Source organism: Herpailurus yagouaroundi, unplaced genomic scaffold (genome assembly GCF_014898765.1).
Source record: "Herpailurus yagouaroundi ecotype Mexico unplaced genomic scaffold, PumYag 29, whole genome shotgun sequence".
Classification (NCBI taxonomy): domain Eukaryota; kingdom Metazoa; phylum Chordata; class Mammalia; order Carnivora; family Felidae; genus Herpailurus; species Herpailurus yagouaroundi.
The window spans coordinates 87,062,730-87,083,588 of record NW_024412377.1 but is presented as its reverse complement, the minus strand read 5'-3'; the positions used below and the strand labels follow the sequence as shown (position 1 = coordinate 87,083,588).

General features: G+C 37.7%; 1 protein-coding gene and 1 pseudogene across 1 annotated transcript in view; both read left to right on the top strand.

Annotated features, from left to right (window-relative positions):
- Positions 1-20,859, top strand: part of POLR3G (RNA polymerase III subunit G) — a 103,602-nt gene that overhangs the window by 3,889 nt on the left and 78,854 nt on the right. The gene's annotated exons all lie outside the window — the stretch shown is intronic.
- LOC121013277 (40S ribosomal protein S3a-like) lies at positions 12,697-14,188 on the top strand (annotated as a pseudogene).

The window sequence follows — 20,859 nt, the reverse complement described above, 5'->3', positions numbered from 1 at the left end:
GGCAGTGGGTGAGTGAGAGAATCCCAAGCAAGCTCTGTGCTGTGAGCACAGAGCCTGATGTATGGCTTGAACTCATGAACTGGGAGATCATGACCTGAGCCAAAACCAAGAGTCAGACATGAACCTACTAAGCCACACAGGCACCCTGAGAAATAATTTCTAATACTGAAGTGATCTGGAGAGCTACCATTAGCATAATAGGTATTTCAAAAAATATCTGAAAGATCAAGCAATATGGAAGCCTGTTGACAAATGAGGTAGTTCATCAAAGTGGCAACTCCTCAGAATTTGCAGGTGACTAAAGCTTCACAGAGAGTTGATCTGCCTGACAGTCCAGAAAAGACGCTAAGCTTAGAGTTGTCTGGCACAGTAGAGGGTGGAAATGAGAAGAGGGCTGAATACAGAATTTAAAAGCTCTTTAGGAAAAGTACTGCACTTGAATTCTTCCAGATTCCCCTCCCCAGTATTTTCTTCATGTCTACCTCGAACCCCAATCTTAAGAATGAATGAAGAATCAAAAACCGTCAGAAATAAGAAGAAAATCAGCAGCATGAATGATAAAACTAAGGAAAACAACTATCTAGGAAGACTCAGAGTCAGCTTAGGAATCAAAATTCATAATATTAAGCTTCCTAAGAGGTAGTCAAGAAAAAACTGTTTTAGAGAACAGCATACTCTGAAAGAGTAACATTCTGATAATAATAAAAGCCTGTTAAACGTATGATCGATGAAGTCAAAAATGTAATAGAATGATGAGATGATTTCACTGAGGAAATATTCCAGAACTTAAAGCTTTTAGACAAAAACATGGAAAAATTGGAAAAACATGAAGAATTAACCCAATAGATCCATCATATGACTAATAAGAATTCCAGAAACAGCAACAAGTGGAGAAGAGGCAGAAAAATATCAAAAACGTAACTGAAGAAATGTTCTAAGAACCTAAAAATTAGTACAAGTTTTCAGATTGGCAGGACATGCCTCACACTGAACAAACTAAAATGGTAAAAGAATCAACTTATCAGCAAGACACTTCATTTTTTAAAAATATTTTTAACCTTATTTTGAGAGAGACAGAGCGAGCAGTGGAGGGGCAGAGAGAGAAGGGAAAGAAAATCCCAAGCAGGCTCCAATACTGTCACCGCAGAGCCCAGCATGGGGCGTGAACTCACAAACTGGGAGATCATGACCTGAGCAGAAACCCAAGAGTCAGATGGTTAACTGACTGAGCCTCAAACATAAAAACATCAGAACATCAAAAATAAAAAGGTTAACTTCCAGGGGCACATGGGTGGCTCAGCTCGTTAAGAGTCCAACTCGATTTGGAGTATACCAGATTTTATATGTCTGCTTATGTAATTCAATCTGAAGTACTCCACCTAACCTCTTAAATCTTTTAGCCAAGAATATTTAACTTGAATTTAAGTAAATCTTAATGCATAATTTCTCATGTATAGGAAATTAGGAGATGGAGAAACCACTTAAAAAAAAAAAAAGTACCATGGCATCAGACAAATCCGGAGAGTAACACATTCTGTAGGACAAATGGCCACTCTCTTCAACAAGTCAGTGCATGAAAAAAGGGATTGACCTAGATTAAAAGAGACTTAAAGGACATTACCTCCAAATAGAATGCCTTGTCCTGGATTAAGACATTGGACAAAGCAGCTGTAAAAGGCATTATGGAGACAATTGTGGAAATTTGAATATGGACAGGAGATTACATGTTCTAAAGAAATTACTAGTAATTTCATCAGGCATTTTAATAACATCTTGTCCATTTATGAAAATGTTCTCCTTTTTAGAGAACAAAGTAAAGTGTTTGAGGTAAAATGTTCAAAATGTCGGTAATTTACTTTAGCATATAAAAATCAGTTTAAAAACTTCAAAGGTACTGGGGCACCTGGGTGGCTCAGTCCATTAAGCGTCCAACTTTGGCTCAGGTCATGATCTCCCAGTCCATAGGTTCGAGCCCCGCTTCGGGCTCTGTACTGACAACTCAGAGCCTGGAGCCTGCTTCAGATTCTGTGTCTCCCTCTCCGCCCCTCTCCTGCTCTCTCTGTGCCTCTCAACAATAAACATTAAATTAAAAAAAAAAAAAGGTACAATGTTAAATTCTATGAAGAAAATAAGACAGGGCAATGAGGAGCTAACCACAAGTTGAGTACTACAGAACTGAGAAGGTCCATGATAAAGTGACTTTTGAACTGTGATATTAAATGACTGACAGCTGTGTCAGTTTAGGTTCTTTGAATTCCAGATGACAACATAGGATCAGTCATGAAAGAGACTAGGAAACATCAGTGAAGGATAAAGGTGTGGTAAGCAGAAGGCAGGAGAGTCTTCAAACTACAATACTGTCCTCACACCTGGGAACAGAAAGGGGAAGGAAGGAGAACTGGGTAGGAAGAGCTTCACAGTACAATGCAGTTGTGAGATAAGTTCAGGCCACTGAGGAGCCCCAAAGCAAAAATGGCCCTATAGAGGAGTCTTGGGTTAGGCAGGAATAGTGGAGCTCTAGTATCCATTCTGTACTCAGTCACCAGCTAGACACAGGCTAGGGGAAATGTGGCCTCAGTATGAGTGGTCTGAAAACATGGCAGCTGAAAGGTTGTAAAAAGCTGTCATGATGGCAATTTTAAGGAGTGGTCAACATGCAGGTGCAACTGAGGGAACAACAGGATAAGAACTGAAAAGAAGCAATTGAACTTAGCAATTAAGAAGTCTTTGGTGACCTAGTAAAGAAGTGACGTGGTAAGGAAGACCTTTGATGACCTACTCACACAGAGGGAGATCTGACCAATATACCTTCAATACTGTTGTATAAGCCTGGCAAAGCTCTGAAGGGAGAATATACCAAAAAGAGGAAATGACAAAGGTGCAAAGGCCACAGGTTAGGAACAAGGTTGGCATATTCAAGGACAGGAAAGATTTCAATAAGTTTGATGTATAATGAGAATAGCAGAATGGTATAAGAAGTCAGATTGATAAACAGAGTCCTAATTATGTAGAGTCTAGTAGTTCGTGTTGAAGGATAAATTTTATTTCAAGTGTAATGGAAATCCATCAGCAGGTTTTAAGCAGTGAATTATTATGATCTGATTTAGGTTTTGGAGCCAAACTTCCTGAAACAATCTATATTCACAGCATCCATTTCCTCATATCTCATTTTCTCTCAACCCACAGCAAATCTGACTTACATTCACCTCTCTACTGGAAGTGCTTTTACTAGGTAACCAAAGACTTCTTAATTGCTAGTTCAATTGCTTCTTTTCAGTTCTCATCCTGTTGTCCCGTGGGTTGCATCTGCATGTTGACCACTCCTTAAAATTGCCATCATGACCGCTTTTTACTACTCCTTCCTAGTTTTCTTTGATGGCTTTTTTTTTATTCATTCCCTGTTTGTTTGTTTGTTTGTTTGTTTTCAAAATGATGTTCTTAATACTTTCATGCTATTCGTAAGCACTCTCACCTACTAAATTTCAACAATCACATACTGATGACTCCAAAATTTCTCACATTTTTTCTGATAACCCACTACTCGCAGTATGAACATAGACTTCCATTTATGTCATGCATTTCCATTATATGGAAAAGAATATACCAAAACAAAAATAATTATCTTCTTCTAAAATACTTCTTATAATGTTCTGCATCCTGGATAATGCCATTACCAGTCACCCAGTTTATATAACTCCTTGGAATAATATTTAACTCCTCACTCTTATCGAAGTATAATTTTCAAAATTTAAACACAGGACTATTATAAAAATATAGAATGAATATGTTTCTAAGATCTATTTAACTTTTTTAATGAGGAACCCAGCCAGATGATAAAGCTAGTTCACAGAAAAAAGTAGAAAAACTGAGTATATCTAGGTAGTTCCTGAAGGCATGCTGAGATAGGTTAGCTAAATTACAATGTCATACAAGTCAAAATAAACTGTAGCCTTTGGAATTGCACTCTCTACCAAACAAACATGATATGCATCTCTCTAGGGCAAAAATCTACAAGTTAATGTTTTACACAGTCTAAGCCCTAATCAGTAGCAACTAACAAAGGTAAACAAACCTCCAAGAGAAATTCTCATTGAGTATAACTTAAATTAAATTAAACAATATTCCAGAATGACATACAGCCATCCTTTGGCATCATGTCCGAGTTTTGGATGGTTTTTCTTCTATACGATCCCACATCACCATCATGTGGTGATGGATCTATTTATAGACAAATCTGCCTGACTCCAATGCCTCTATTGTTCCCTGTGAAAAATGTGAATGGTAGGCAAATTTAAGTAGTGCACAGAAAATGAGCAGAATTAAGATTTGAGAAAGGCTTCTGGTTTTCATACTTAGTAAAACATAATAATTAAGAGAGTATGACATTGGAGAAAAGATAGAAAACTGTATCAATAGAGTAGACCTATTCATACAAACAGTCATTTGATTAATTATAAAGACACCAAGTCCATGGGGAAAAGACCTTGCAATAAATATATATCACATAAAAATAAATGAACATTATTCTTTTCTCTCACCAACACAAAAATTAACTTGAGATGGATCATAGAATTATATGTGAAAGAAAATCTTTTAAGATTTCTAAAAGCAAACATAGGATAATATCTCCATGACTTTGAGACAGATAAGATTTCTTAAACAGGACTTAAAAAGCATTAATCATAAAAATAAAAACTGATAAATTGACATCCTCAAAATTAAAAATTTCTGCTCATCAAAGACACCACTAGAAAAGTAAAAAGACGGAGTGTCTGGATGGCTCATTCGGTTAAGTATCCAATGTCAGGTCAGGTCATGATATCACAGTCCATATGTTCGAGCACCATGTTGGGCTCTGTGCTGACAGCTCAGAGCCTGGAGCCTGCTTCAGATTCTGTGTCTCCCTCTCTCTCAGCCCTTCCCCGCTTGCACTTTGTCTCTTTCTCTTTCTATTTCAAAAATAAACATTAAAAAAAATATAATGAAAAGAAGTGGAAGTGTGTAAGAAAACATTTATAACACATATATCTGATAAAACGTTACAAATCAATTATAAAAAGTCTTAAAGCCCAATAAGAACATTGTATAAAAGATTTGAATTATCAGTTAAAACCACAATGAATGTTATTGCAAACACACCAAAATGGCTAACATTAAAATAAATAAAAAATTTTTAGAAGATTAACAATATCATATAGTGGCAAAAGATGTGGACCAACTCTTAAAAGATTGCTGATAGGAATGTAAAATGATACATCAGTTTGTAAGTGTCTATCTCTACAAATGTTAAAAATTAACTTACCTTATGACACAGCAATTTCATTTGTAGGTATGAATCCAAAAGTAGTGGTATATTCCCCCAGGAAAACTTACACGAGAATGTTCTCTGCAGGTTTATTCATAATGACTCCATACTGAAAGCATCCCAAATTTTCATTAACATGTAAAAGGAGAAACAAATTGAGGTATACTCATATAAAGGAATACTACCAGTGATAAAGAAAAAAAAAATACAAAATTAACGGTAACATCAACAATAAGATTGATACTCATGGATATTGTTTTTAGTGAAATGAGTTAGATACAAAAGAACATGCAAATGAGTATGCTGCACATGATTCCATTTATATAAAGTTCAACAACTGGCAGAACTAATCAATATTTATATAATTCAAAACAGTGGGTACCTCTGGGCAGGCAGAAATGGGGTAATAATGGTGATATTTATTGAAAAAGAACAAAATGGAACTTTAGAGTGTGTTGGAAATGTTCCAAATCTTGATCTGCATGGTGGTTTGAAGGGTGTATGCACATGTAAAAATCATCTAATTGCATACTTAAAATTAATGCACTTTATGCATTTTACTAGGTAACTTATCCATCAAAAATATTAGGTTCTCACAAGGCATTTGGTTGCAATTTTTGTAGAGTTAAGGATAATCGTCAAGATTATAAAAGGTTAAGGAATGATGAAGCAGTAAGAATTAACTTCACTTTGAAGAAATTTGTGAAGAGAAGCAGAAAATTAAGGAATTAATAAAGATATTCACAAGTGAAAGAAGGTTGTTTTTAAAATTCTTTTAGAATAGGAAATGCTTTATTAGAGGAGAAGCCAGTGGAAAGGTACAGGTTGAAGATGGGACTGAGGGAAGAGAAGAGAAAGTTGATAAGACTTGATATCTTGGTGTCAAAGGTGGAGAATTATTTAAAGAGAAGAAAGATAAAGAAAAATAGGGTGAAGGAACTAAATGTGAAATAGAAGATAATTTAGGTTCTTTCACAGACTTTCTCTCCACCTCCTTAGGAAAATACGAAGTAAGGACATCCAATAAAAGTCAAGAGCTGGGAGGAAAGGATGACTGGAGGTAAAGTAGAGGGCTTGATGAAGCCAGTCAGCTGTTTCATTAGATTTGAAATCTCGGCAACTTTACCTTTTGAGTTTCCTCATCCCTATGATAGGGATTCCACTCACAGAGTTGTTATGAAGATTAAATTAGCTGATGTATATAAAGTATTCACATATGACAATCAATAAATGTTAGTTCCCCTTTAAATAGGAGTAGAGGGGTGCCTGAGTGCCTCAGTCCATTCAGCATCAGACTTAGGCTCAGGTCATGATGTCACAGTTTGTGGTTTCGAGCCCCGTATCAAACTCTGGTGACAGCTTGGAGCCAGGAGCCTGCTTCATATTCTGTGTCTTCCTCTCTCTTTGCCCCTCCCCCACTCACGTTGTGTGTGTGTGTGTGTGTGTGTGTGTGTGTGTGTGTGTGTGTGTCTGTCTGTCTGTCTGTCTGTCTCAAAAATAAATAAACATTAAAAAAAAATTAAGGGGTTCCTGGGTGGCTCAGTTGGTTAAGTGTCCGACTTTGGATCAGGTCATGATCTCTCAGTTTGTGAGTTCGAACCCCGCATTGGGCTCTGTGCTGACAGCTCAGAGCCTGGAGCCTGCTTCGGATTCTGTCTCCTTCTCTCTCTGCACTCCCCACCCCCGCTCATGCTCTGTCTCTCTCTGTCTCTCTGTCTCAAAAATAAATGAATGTTAAAAAAAAAAAAAAAAAAGAGTTGCTGGAAATTACCCTCCACAAAGAGCTTGAAAAATAGAATCATCTGGAGTCAGAATAAAAAACCCAGTGAAGGATAAGGAACCTAGGCACTTCCTTAACATCTGTAGGGGCTAGTGCAAATGAGGTGTCATATACCTTATGTATAAATATTTTAAAGTTATAAATCAAGCTAATAAGCTGTTAAATAAAAATATGTTCTGTCCTCCTACTTTGACAAATATAGCTTCATAATGACTGAAGTTTAGATTTGAAATTAGAATTCTGAATTCTTGGTGTTCCACATTGAATCCTGGGAATGTTGGAAGAGCCAGACCAAGTCAAACTTTTCTTTCTTCCTCCAGCTCTGTCCCATACCAGGAGGGGCCTCCAGTGTATATGGATGGATACGCCAGCTTGAAAATCCAAGCTCCACTCCTATTTTTGGCAAATAGCAGCCATCTGGCCACTTTTAGGCTTGGGCTGTGTACTCCAATGGCATTGTCCTTGCTATGCAAAAGCCCTAAAGGGAGGCTTAGAGACATTTAGGTGGGGAATTCTGAGGTCCCAAGTATCTGGAGCTTGGTCTAGAAGGAGTATATGAGCTTTGGGTCTATAAGGGAAGAAAAATAATTTTCCTCTACCTTTCTGAGTTCTTGTCGGAGATCACTGTAATAAAAGACAGATTAACAAGAGAAAATCAAACAGAACTTTATTAACACGTTTACCTCTTCTATATGTGGATGATACCCAGGGAAAAACGAGTAACTCAGAGAGGTGACTTAGAATTCCAGCTTATTATGGAACGGGTGAAAGACTTGGTAGGGGGAGAAAGTGGGTATGACTAAATGGATCTTTATAGCCCTATGATCTATCCTTTCCTCGAAAGTTTCTGCAGAAAAAAGTGGAAGGATCATTTTGTTGCATTCCTCCATTCTTGTTTTTAAAAGAACAAGTCCCAAGCCCTACAAATGGCTTGTATTGAACTTTCATATTTGAATTAAAGATTGTTAAACATGAAAAAAAAATTCCAGCTTATATGGCATCTTCAACAAAGAACAGTAAATTTGTGACGGGAGAGTGGAAAGCAAATTTAGGCTTCCAATGGCAGCAAACTGTGGGCAGGTGAATATATGGAAGGAAACTAATGGAATAAGATTTGTTTGCAGATTCCTTTAATGCCATCTCTGAGCTAATAAGAGTCTTTTTCTGGTAAAAGGAGAATTTGTATCCTGCCTTTAGGCAGAAAAGGGGTAGGGTAGAGAGAACCCTTAGTTCTTCTTAGTTTCTTCTTAGTTGCGTTCACTTCAAAATACTTTTTATGTCAAAAAGGCATATTTTGTGGTAGCGTATTTTGCTATCCTTCAGGTGGATATATTTCCTAAGGTGCCTGGAACTCTTCACCTCATGTGGAATGCAGTGTAGAAGGGCCAGAGTGGGTTCCAAAGCATTGGCCTCTGAGCAATACCTCCTGTGCTCAGAGCTAAGGACCTTACACTCCTTTTATTCTTTATAGTGCTTATAGTCGCATTTAGGGCTAGGATTATCCACACTTCCTGCTTCCAGAAGTGAACACAGGTAGACTGCAATACTGCTAACAGGAAAGAGCAAAATATTCAAAACAAAAATATGCTAGAAATATAATGAAAATGAAGTAGAGTCTATAAGTCCTTATTAAGAGGCTGCTTTCCACCTAAAAAGTAAGCTCTCTAGCCTTTTGAGTTACTTTTATGGATTGATAGCTTTCCTATGAAGCACTGCATAAAACTGAAGATGATTTATTAATCTCAGGTCTATTCTTCAAATCAAAATATTTAGTATGTGGCCATGGTCTGGTAACCAGCTTTTGCAAGCTTTGGTTAAAGATGAATTTTCATAACCTCTTTGTCTGGCCTTATATTTTTTAAAATCAAACATGTTGTATTTAGATACTCATGTTTATAGATTCATAGGATGCCTTTGAATACAAATAGTGTCCTTATCACAACAGTCAAAAACAAAGGATTTGGGTTTGTTTTTTTTTTTTTTTTGATGAATTCTCATTAGTAATGAGGCACTAAACATGCTCCTGAATACAATGTAGAGGTGAAAATTAATAGGTTTATTTTTAGCTACCACCTACATACTATAAGCAGACAACATCAAGAGCAAGAAGGAAATAATGGTTCCTTTAATAAATCATAATGTTCCTGAAAAATTCTTCTTCCTCCCAGAATCGGGGCATCTAATTATATAAGTGATTACTGTGGCAACAGCTTAGATGTGAAGAGAAAGAGAGGAGGGGGAGAAGGAAAACAGAGAGGGAGGGAGAATGAATTAGGCTATTAAACAAAAAGGAAAAAGTATTTTGACTGAAGAACAAAATGTGGGAACTGCTAACTAGAAGAGAAAGGAAACACTGAAAAAGTTATCTTTAAAGCTTAAACCAGTCAATATCTGAATATTAAAGGTAAATTTGTGAATGTAGATAAAAGAAGCTAAAAATCACAATAATAGTTTTCATAAAATAGGCTAAGGAAATACATAAACTCTGCAGGTGGAAATTCCACAGACTATAAAATACTATGTACAATAAGAAAATCAAAGATTTCATGTTGTATAACATGTTATATGTTTTAATGTTAATGTACTATATGTTATGAATTATGTAATATATACTATGTTTCTATATTATAACAGAATCTAGAATACTATTGACCCTTGAATAACACAGGTTTGAACTCTGGGGTCCACTTTTATGTGGATTTTTTAAAAATAAATACAGTACATAACTTAAATGTATTTTCTGTTCCTTATGGTTTTTTTTTTTTAATTTTTTTTTCAACGTTTATTTATTTTTGGGACAGAGAGAGACAGAGCATGAACGGGGGAGGGGCAGAGAGAGAGGGAGACACAGAATCGGAAACAGGCTCCAGGCTCTGAGCCATCAGCCCAGAGCCCGACGCGGGGCTCGAACTCACGGACTGCGAGATCGTGACCTGGCTGAAGTCGGACGCTTAACCGACTGCGCCACCCAGGCGCCCCTCCTTATGGTTTTTTAATAACATTTTCTTTTCTCTGGCTTACTTTATTATAAGAATACAGTATATAATACATATAACATATAAAGTATGTGTTAATAGATAGTTTATATTGATAAGGTTTCTGGACAACAGAAGGTGATTAGTAGTTAAGTTTTGGGGGAGCCAATAGTTAAACACTGATTTTTGCCTGCATGGGAGTGGGAGGGATGGTGGTGCCTCTAACTCCTGTGTTGTTCAAGCATCATCTGTATATGAGAAGACAGCTCATGTAAAAAGATCTACAAATAGCTTATAAACATATGACTTGTTCAGCTTCTTTAAAAATAAGGTCAGTGCTTACACTGCAGTGAGATACAAATTTTCACTTGTTACATTTGCAAAGATCTAAGTTTGGAATTACAAACTTACTATGGAGAATGAGCAGGGTTTCCCTAAACATTGTTGATAGATAATTTAGGGCAACCTTTTTGGTGAACTTTGGAGATCACATGTATCAAAATTTTAAATCCACATACACTTGAGAAGCACTTCTACTTCTCAAAAAATTACTCTGTAGGTGTACTTGTACATAAAATATGTGCAAAGCTATTCATTACAGCTTATAAAAGAAAAAGATTGGTTCACATGGAATCACTGTGAAGAGTAAAATTCAAGATTTTTAACCCTGAGTCATAGCTGGGCCCATAGTAGAGCTCCTTTTGTGAACCAAGCATCCCTCGTGTAGTCCTGATGCAAGCTGGTTGTGTGTTCTAGGGGCTAATTCTGTCACCAGCTTGGTGGAAAACAAGAAGGCTCAACTGGTAGTGATTGCACATGATGTGGATCCCATGGAGATGGCTGTCTTCCCGCCTGCCCTATATTGTAAGTTGGGGGTTCCCTACTGTATTATCAAGGGGAAGGCCAGGCTGGGGTATCTGGTCCTCAGGAAGACCTGCACCACTGTCATCTTCACACAGGTTAACTCTGAATACAAAGGAGATCTGGCTAAGCTGGTGGAAGCGATCAGGACCAATTATGACAACAGATATGATGAGATCTGCTGTCAATGGGGAGGCAGTGTCCTGGGTCCAAAGTCAGTGGCTTGCATTGCCAAGCTGGAAAAGGCAAAAGCTAAAACTGGCCACCAAACTGGGATAAGTGTATGCTATTGAATCTTCTGTACATAAAAGTAATAAAAGTTGTCTTTCAAAAAAAAGGAAGAGAGAAAGATTTGAAAAATACTAACTGTCCATGAACAGATGACAGTTTATTTATTTTTTTCATGTTTATTTATATTTGAGAGAGAGACAGAGTGTGAGTGGGGGGAGGGGCAGAGAGGGAGGGAGACAGAATCCAAAGTAGGTCCAGGCTCTGAGCTGTCAGCACAGAGCCTGATGCGGGGCTCAAACTCATGAACTGCGAGATTATGACCTGAGCCGAAGTCGGATGTTCAACAGACTGAGCCACCCAGGCACCCCCAGATGACAGTTTAAATACATTAGTTTACATCCATAGCATGGAATTATTATAAACCTGTTAAAAAGAATAAAACATACCTATAGATACTATCATGTACTATTTTTGGAATGCATCATTAAATGAGAAAAAAAGTACAGAGAAGTGTACATAACATATGATCAATTTGAATTTGAAATAACGACAACAACAACAATAATACTAATGGAGATTGCAGCTACTTTACATTATTAATCCTCTTCAGCCAAAAAGTACCAAAAATACCTGTAGTTGAACCACGTTTAATTGTTTTTTTTTTTTTTTCTTCCTTCAAACATCATGAGGGTACTCTCTTAAAAAGAGAGTATGAGAAAAGACTCGGCTTGGGTTGGGTGATTTTGAGGGGTCCAAGGAAGTGAGGACAACTATATCATTGGGTATCTTAACAAATTTTGTCTATTGAGAGAGCAGCCTTTAGGAGGATAAAGCTATAATTGGATAAAATCTAGGCTCCACTTGGTCTTTGCTGGCAGGGATGGGGGTGGGGCCATAGCTTCTTCTATAGTAAATTGGTTATTTCCCAAAAGCTTTCTGCCTTTGTCGGCTGCCATTTTCCTGGTCCTTTGGCTCAAAGGAGCAGTTTTTGCTGGGCCCTTTTCTGTAGGTGCCCATTGGTATTTCCAGGCTTTCTGGCTTCTCTAGCACCAATTCTGGGATATATTCAGAAAAGAGAATACCCAGGGAACTCATCACCATGTTGTTTGTTCATTGGATCTTGAAGTCTTTAGCTGATATGCTTTCTCATATGTTTGCTTTTTATATTATGCCCAGAATTTTTAGTTATAAATTGGGAAAGTGCATCTACTCAATCTTCCTGGAATGGAAATCCCTGGATAGATTTTTTTCACTGTTTGGAATTTTTTTGCCATAAGCATGAATCATTCACTCAAATAAGTAAATACATATAGATACAAACTTTGCTTTTTAAGAACTGATCACTGCAGAATCCCTATGAAGAATATAAAGGAAAACAGTGGGATAGAGAGTGGCTGAAGTAAGAAAAGCTTCTTGGTTAAGGTGGTCAGGGAAAACCTCTCTGTGACACTTGAGCTGGAATAAAAAACCAGTCTTGTAAAGAAGTGAAGAAGAGAAGAGGAAGAGGAAATGCAAAAGACCTGAAATAGAAATAAGCTTGGCATAATCCAGGAACAGAGGGAATTCTAGTATCCATGGAATACTGGAGCTGTCATCTCACTTATTGGCATAATGAAAAGAATTAGCCAACATTCATATTGTATCTTCGCTTACTCATCAGTTGCAACCATAAGTTAAATACAGATACAAAAGTTTAGCAAAAATCAATGAAAGAATTCTGCAAAAACTGAAACGCCTTATGGAATTTACAATAAGGAATATTATCTATTTTATTATTTACGTTTGTGCAACATATCCTTTATATTAATAAAAGTTATTCTAGAATGTATGTATGTGTAAACATGTGTGTGGGTGTGTGAAGCTTCAAAGAAAAGTGAAGCCTAGGAATATATCTAAGAGCCATCAGTATTTAAATGGCAGTTAAAGCCTCTTAACCAGATAAAATCAACTAGGAAAAGTGTGTGTAAACAAAAATAAAGTGCAAGACCAAATCCTGGGCATGAAAAATGGTATTGCCAGTGTGGTAGAAGGAAAACCAGGAGAAAATGCTGTGCCGGAAACCAAGTAAGAAGAAGTAGTCAACTAAGTTGGACTTGGAAAAATTGGTAACTTCAACAAGGGCACATTTAATGGAATGTTGATGTCCAAAGCCAGATCGGATGAATTTAAAATAGACATAGCACTTTTGGCTCCCTGGTTGTCAGCAAGAACCAAGCACCTTATGAAAGGCAGCAAAAAAGGAGCCAAGAAGAAAGTGGTTGATCCATTTTCAAAGAAAGGTTGGTGTGATGTAAAAGTGCCAGCTATGTTTAATATAAGAAATATCAGAGAAACACTAGTCACAAGAACTCAAGCAACCAAAATCGCATCCGATGACCTTAAGGGTCATGTTTTCGAAGTGAGCCTTGCTGATCTGCAGAATGATGAAGTTGCATTTAGAAAGTTCAAGCTAATTACTGAAGATGTTCAAGGCAAAAACTGCCTAATTTCTGTGGCATGGATCTTACCCATGACAAAATGTGCCCCATGGTCAAAAAATGTCAGATCATGATTGAAGCTCCTGTTAATGTCAAGACTGCCAATGGTTATTTGCTTCATCTCTTTTGTGTTGCTTTTACTACTAAACGCAACATTCAGATTTGGAAGACCTGTTATGCTCACCACCAACAAATCCACCAAATTTGGAAAAAGATGATGGAAATCATGACCCAAGAAGTGCAGACAAATGACTTGAAAAAAGTGGTCAATAAATTGATTCCAGACAGCATCGGGAATGACATAGAAAAGATTTGTCAGTCTATTTATCCATTCCATGATGTCTTCATTAGAAAAGTAAAAATGCTGACAAAACCTAACTTTGAATTGGGAAAGCTCATGGAGCTTCATGATGAAGGTAGTAGTTCTGGAAAAGCTACTGGGAGTGAGACTGGTGCTAAAGTTGAACAAGCTGATGGATATGAGCCACCAGCCCAAGAATCTGTTTAAAATTCAGACATTTAATGGTGACAAATAAAAAATCTTATTTGTGATATTTAATTTCTGGTCATTCTTTTTAAATAATCTATACTTGGTGAATCAGATGTTCTGAACTGATGGTGATGTGAACTTTTCTGAACTGTTGTATGAATTTAATTCATTGCTCTTAGTTACTAAATAGCTGCGAAAGACTAGTGATCTATTTTAAGCTGAAGTAACCTGGATGGAAGTATAATAGATGGCTAATAAAATGAAATCTTTAGAGACAAATATGGTAAAATAGTCAGCAATTCCATTGTCAATCAAGATTTATGCAAAATGCATTTTGAAATTTTCTTCTAACTATGAGAAATACAAGGTAGAAAACTCCCTAAACTCACAGATTTACCTGGTAATGGTGTAAGGGTTAAATTGTAGTGTAGGGCTAATGCTTAGCTTGAAAGATAACAACTTTGTTCCGACACTGAAGGTCAAAAGATAACAGCCTTGCTTTTTACTCTTGTAAATCATACTTCATACTCTTGTGAATCAGGCTTTACCAATGAAGGAAACAAAAGCTCAAAAAAAGAGCATCAGAGACAAGGTCAAGGAGATCCACTGGTTGCAACTTAGCGGCAGAAAGTCCAAAATCATCACCTCATTCGATAACTGTTTCTGACTCATCTGGCAACTGTTTCTAACTCATCTGGAAACTGTTTCTCTGTTCTGTTCCCAGATAATGATAAAACGATGTGATTGGCTTTAAAACTCTGTACCCCAGCTGTTCGGAGCCACACTCTTATCAAGAGTGTTGGTCCCGATCGGTCGGCCTTGCCTCTCATTGTAATAAACTTTGTTGCGACTGTCACTGGTGCCCATAGCATTCTGTTTCAGGAGTCGTGTGGATGCACGACCTGACTCTATTATGAATCCAACCCTTTCTATTTGTCCTTCTCCACAGCTATTATTTATAGATAAGGTTGCAAATTTATGGCCTTATGACCAGATTTTGCCCATAGATGTTTTTTGTTCAGCTACTTAGTATTGGCTCAGAGATTTTCTACTTGAAAAGAGCAGAATCCCTTCTTTTAGGAATACATATTACTTGTGTGTCCCATCCTCCTTGCCCTTCCCTTCCCCCATCACCCTTAAGAATCTTTACACAGACCATTCTGTTTCCTACACATTCCTTACAAAACTGTATAAACTTTGAAGTATTTACAAGTGAGATGATGTTATATTTAGAGTTGGCTTCAAATAATCCACTCTGTGTGCAATGGTGGGAGGGCAGGGATTTGGTAAGGGTGTGGATGAAACAAAATTGGCCATATGTCGAAAATCGTTGAGGATGGATGTGTATTGAGGGGTTGATTATACTCTTCTTTCTATGTTTGTATGTGATTGAAATTTTCTAGAATAATATATATATGCATATATTTTTTTAAATGTTTTATTTATTTTTGAGACAGAAAGAGAGTACAAGTGGGGGAGAGGCAGAGAGACAGAGAGAGACAGAATCCAAAGCAGGCTCCAGGCTCTGAGCTGTCAGCACAGAGCCTGACACGGGGTTTGAACTCGTGAACTGCAAGATCATGACCTGAGCTGAAGTCAGTCACTTAACCAACTGAGACACCCAGGCGCCCCAAGAATAAAAATATTTTTTAATATTTTAAAACGATTTTTAAAATATTTTTAATGTTTTAAAAATATGCTTAAATGTGGGGAGAAAGCTAGGATAGTTTTACCATCAAGAAATCTACACACAGCTTGAGAGGGCACTTTCTTCAAAGAGTTAAAACTCAGAGAGTGAGGGGTGAGGAGTGTGCACTGGCAGAGAGAAAGAGGCACACAGGTGTTTAAAGCTGTACCATGTTGATGGAGGAAGCCAGATTGCAGTGTGGTTCAAGCATAGCAGGAACAAACATGTATGGACTGCTTTGTGCATATTTCTGTGTGCTATGTCTTATAGATATTTTCTCACTTACTGCTCATACATCCTGTGATGTAGGCAAAAGACTGGTTCAGGGACAAGTTAAGTTACTTGTTTGGGTCACAAAGCTGGTAACTGGTACCTTTTGGGAGAGTAATTTCACTGAAAAAGCCACGCTGTAGTGGGCTGAGAAATAGATGAGCAGAGACCAGAGACCTCTTACCAGCTAAATAAGACCTACAGGAGATAAACTTAAATGTTTGATTTTGTTTTTGACATTTAAAAACTGTGAACAAAGATGGAGCTCCTGGGTGGCTCAGTTGGTTAAGTGTCCAGTTCTTGGTTTCGGCTCAGGTCATGATCTCACGATTTGTGGGACGGAACCTTGTTAGCTATCCATGCACTGACAACGTGAAGCCTGCTCGGCATTATCTCCCTCCTCCCTGTCTACCCCTCCCCACCCCTCACATGTGCGCTCTCCCTCTCAAAAATTTTTTAAAAAACTGAAAAATTTAAAAACCATGAACAAAGAACAAAAACTCTTGACTTCTGACTTCTCTTAAAGAAGCAAACATTTTAGTGTCACAGATGCTGCACCCCTTCACAACCAAGGCATTGCTGCCCCCTTTCTGTGGGACCTGAGCTCTCCTTTTTGTCAGAGTCCTCTGAACTCATTACTTTATGGCAAAGGCACTGCTTCATTTTGTGAATTATGGCCTGTGTAAGTATTTGAGTTCATTTATGTACTAATTATATTCAACCTGGAGTATTATGACATACTAGTGTGGGTCTGATCAGTAAAAGAGAAAGAAATAGTCATAGAATCCCATGTGATTTGTCCACCACATGTTGAGAACTACAGTCAAAACCACTTCTATAGCAATTAATCCTGTATTCTGTGCCTATTGTAATGTCTTGTGCAGAGTTTTCTTTTGCTGTAAGTGCTAAGTGCCATATGAATGAGTGGTGTGATAATAAATGCTCAGGAATTCTGAGGAGGGCACAATTATTTCTGCAGTCATTAAGGCAAAGAATTTTAAAAGTTGGGTTGAAATTTTATGAGAAGAGAAATCATTAGAGATAGAAAAAAATCAAAGGAGAAAGGCATGAATTTGGGAAAGTGCAAAATATGTGCAGGGAGTGGGAAAGCGGGCTAGTATATGTGAAGCTCATGCTCCTTCATCTAAGCAACTCTAACTCAGGAATTGGATAGAACCATAGAAATGCTAATACTAGAAAGGAGCCTGCAGATCAGATTGCTTGAAAGAGCCTTCTTCTCATAGATGACAACCAAGATTTTGAGAAGTTGGGTGATTTGCTTAATGGCACATAGCTAATTGGTGAAGGAATTGAGATTAGACCTTCTGATTTTGCATGTCCTTCTTTGATACTTCCCTTCGATGTGAGTTATTTATAAGGAAGGAGAGGAAAATATGAGCTGTAGCTGAGTTCTAGATATATTATTTTTAATGACCTCATCACTCATTTAAAATTTAATTCCTTTCATCACTCATTTAAAATTTAAATTCTTAACCAGGAATTAAACCATAAAAGTACTCAGAGAACCTGACAACTTGAGCAAAGTGTTAAGAGTAGTTGATCTAGGGGCACCTGGGCTGGCTCAGTTGGTGGAGCATGCGACTCTATGTCTTGGGATTATAAATTTTAGCACCAGATTGGGTGTAGAGATTACTTAAAAATAAAATCTTAAGAAAAAAAAGAGTAATTGATCTATCATACCACTCTCTGCCATTATGCCGTTGCATTTCGTCTCATTCAAGAGTGATTTGCCCAGCTTCTAAATTCTACATGACTACCATATTCAGTAAGGGAAAGGAAACAGGCTGGCAGGCAAGGCTCAGGCTCAGGCTTTATAATAATAAAGATTGGAATCTGAAAAAGATGGTCAGTTTCAATGTTGTGTAAAAGAGCTTGACAGACTATCTCTGGCTTTCATTCCACAGTTGGTGATGCCTGGTTCACATCTTAGAATTTGAGACTGGCGCTATTGCATAATATTGAAACCAAAGGCTTTGGATTTGAATCCAGGAGCTAAGTGATGTGGGCAATTTATTTAACCCCTCCAAACATTAGTTTGCACATATATAAAATGGTGCAGATATATAAAATGGTGTTATCAGAACTGAGTAACTAAATTTGGGTTTTCCCCAAAGCAAATCCAAAGGATTTGGATTCAAATAGTTTATTTGGGAGGTGATTCCCGAAACATGGTGAGGGTGTGACAAAGTTAGACAGGGAAGGGAATCCTACTGGGGATAATCCATCACAGTGCTAGAAAGCTAGGATGAGTAGTTAACCCCAATCTCCATTCCTCACTGGTTGAGGGTTGCTCCTGGGTTATTACTTCACGGATGCTTCTGGCTTACCCTGAGCACAAGTCAGACACACTGCAGGGCACAGAGAAAGCCCTCACACAGAAGCCCTCACCACAGCTTGAAGTAAGAAGCATTTGGTTTTCATAGGAACTGTCCGCAAAGACTCCACATGATTTCTGGAGGGGCTTGGGGAATGTGAGCATAGCACTGGCAGCATCTTCTATAGTGAGATATGTTTGTCATAGTGGCATTTGGAACCATAATAAGCACTGAAGAAAGGATATAGCTGCTTAAAGTACAAAATACTAATTACTGAGATGGCAAAAGAAATGTCTTCCCAACTGGAAAGAGGAAATACCATTACCAAGGAAATGAAATGAGTAGATTCAAACCAGAAACCCAGAGTCATCCTTCACATTACTTTCTTCTTCCCATCCCCCACCTTTTCTCCATATTCCATGAATTTAATTACTTTAACAATACTTCCCTTCTCTCTTCTCCATCCCAGCAGCACTATCTGAAAGAAGGCATTTCAAATTTCTTGCTTGAATTATCATGGCAGTCTTCTAACTAGCCTTCCTGCCAGTCTTTGTTGCTTCATGCTGACCCCCACTCAACCCATTCATTAGCTACTATGAGAATGCTTTCCCTTAAACCCAGCCCTGATGCAGTCATCCTCTACTTCACTACTTCAAATACCTCAGAGATTCACCACTTTTTTCTGGGTGAAATGAAAACTCTACGATACAGGATTCTTCATAATCTAGTTTACTTCTCCATTCCCATGTCCATTATGCCTCACTCTCAACTTTTAAATTCCAGATAGAAACAAACCGTCTTTAATGCCTGATATACACCACACTTTCTCACTGTTCAATGCCATGTTCCATGCTCTTCCCTACCTTTCATCATCTAGAAAACTACTGGTTTTCATTCAGGAATTCAAGGATATTTACCTCTCAATGTTGGCTTGCATCAGTGATCAAATAATATATCTGTATATCTGTTAAAACTTACCACTTACATTATAAATGTCTATTTACTTTCTTTTTACAAATTAGACCAGTATTCTTTATGATCACATACTGACCATCTGCATTCTTAACACGTACCCAAAGTAATTTGTATTACCACTAAAGTCTAATAATCATTTTATTATATGAAGAACTTTCTAAGGAGAACAACTTTTTTCTCTGCAATCCTAGTACCTAACATAGCACCTAACATGTAGTTGATATTCAATAAGTAACTCTTGAATTAATACAAGTGTTTAAGTTTTGAGTATGTCTACCCTTTCACAGACATTTTTATCAGGCTGCCACCTATGGTAATAAGTCTCATTTTAAAATTAGTCCCTTTGCTGATGATATTGGAAATTGGAAATCTCATTGGTGATCTGCCAGTCCTCCAGCTAAGTGACTATTAAATTTGACCTGGTGGGGCGCCTGGGTGGCGCAGTGGGTTAAGCGTCCGACTTCAGCCAGGTCACGATCCTGAGTTCGAGCCGTGAGTTCAGGTCCGTGAGTTCGAGCCCCGCGTCGTGCTCTGGGCTGATGGCTCAGAGCCTGGAGCCTGTTTCCGATTCTGTGTCTCCCTATCTCTCTCTGCCCCTCCCCCGTTCATGCTCTGTCTCTTTCTGTCCCAAAAATAAATAAACGTTGAAAAAAAAATTAAAAAAAAAAAAGGAAAAAGAAAAAAAAAATTTGACCTGGTATTCCACTTTTTTACCTTTGATTGTCTTTAAACTTTTTCCATGAAAAGTATTTAGTCTCAATGGTTTTGTTAATGAAGTCTAGAAGAATGTTTCTCAAACTTTAAATTTTTTTTTTCAACGTTTATTTATTTTTGGGACAGAGAGAGACAGAGCATGAACGGGGGAGGGGCAGAGAGAGGGAGACACAGAATCGGAAACAGGCTCCAGGCTCTGAGCCATCAGCCCAGAGCCTGACTTGGGGCTCGAACTCACGGACCGCGAGATCGTGACCTGGTTGAAGTTGGACACCCAACCGACTGCGCCACCCAGGCGCCCCTCAAACTTTAATATACTAAAAAGACCTGGAGAGCTTGTTAAAAATAGAGAAGACTGAGCCCCAATCTCATAGATTCTATTCAGTATTTGAAAGAAGAAAGGAAAGGATCTCTATTTTTAATAAGATCTTGGAGAAAAATTAACTCCTATAAAAATAGATCTACATATTATATAGAGAAAAGGTATACATTTCTGCAAACTGATAGACACTTATGTTTTATTTCCTCTGAAGAAATACTATGACCTGTTTTGAAAGAAATTATCAGCACACTTTACAAATCGCTCTTTAAGTTTAGCGTTGCTGTTTTTTGCGTTGATTGGCTTGTCTAGCGACTTAATGTACCTAAAGGAAACCCATTGTCAATTTTCTTCTTTCCGTCTTGTGTCTGTGCCCACATAATGTTCTTCCTGCACACAACCTTTTTACTAGATGACAAATCTTAATCCAAAACTTGAA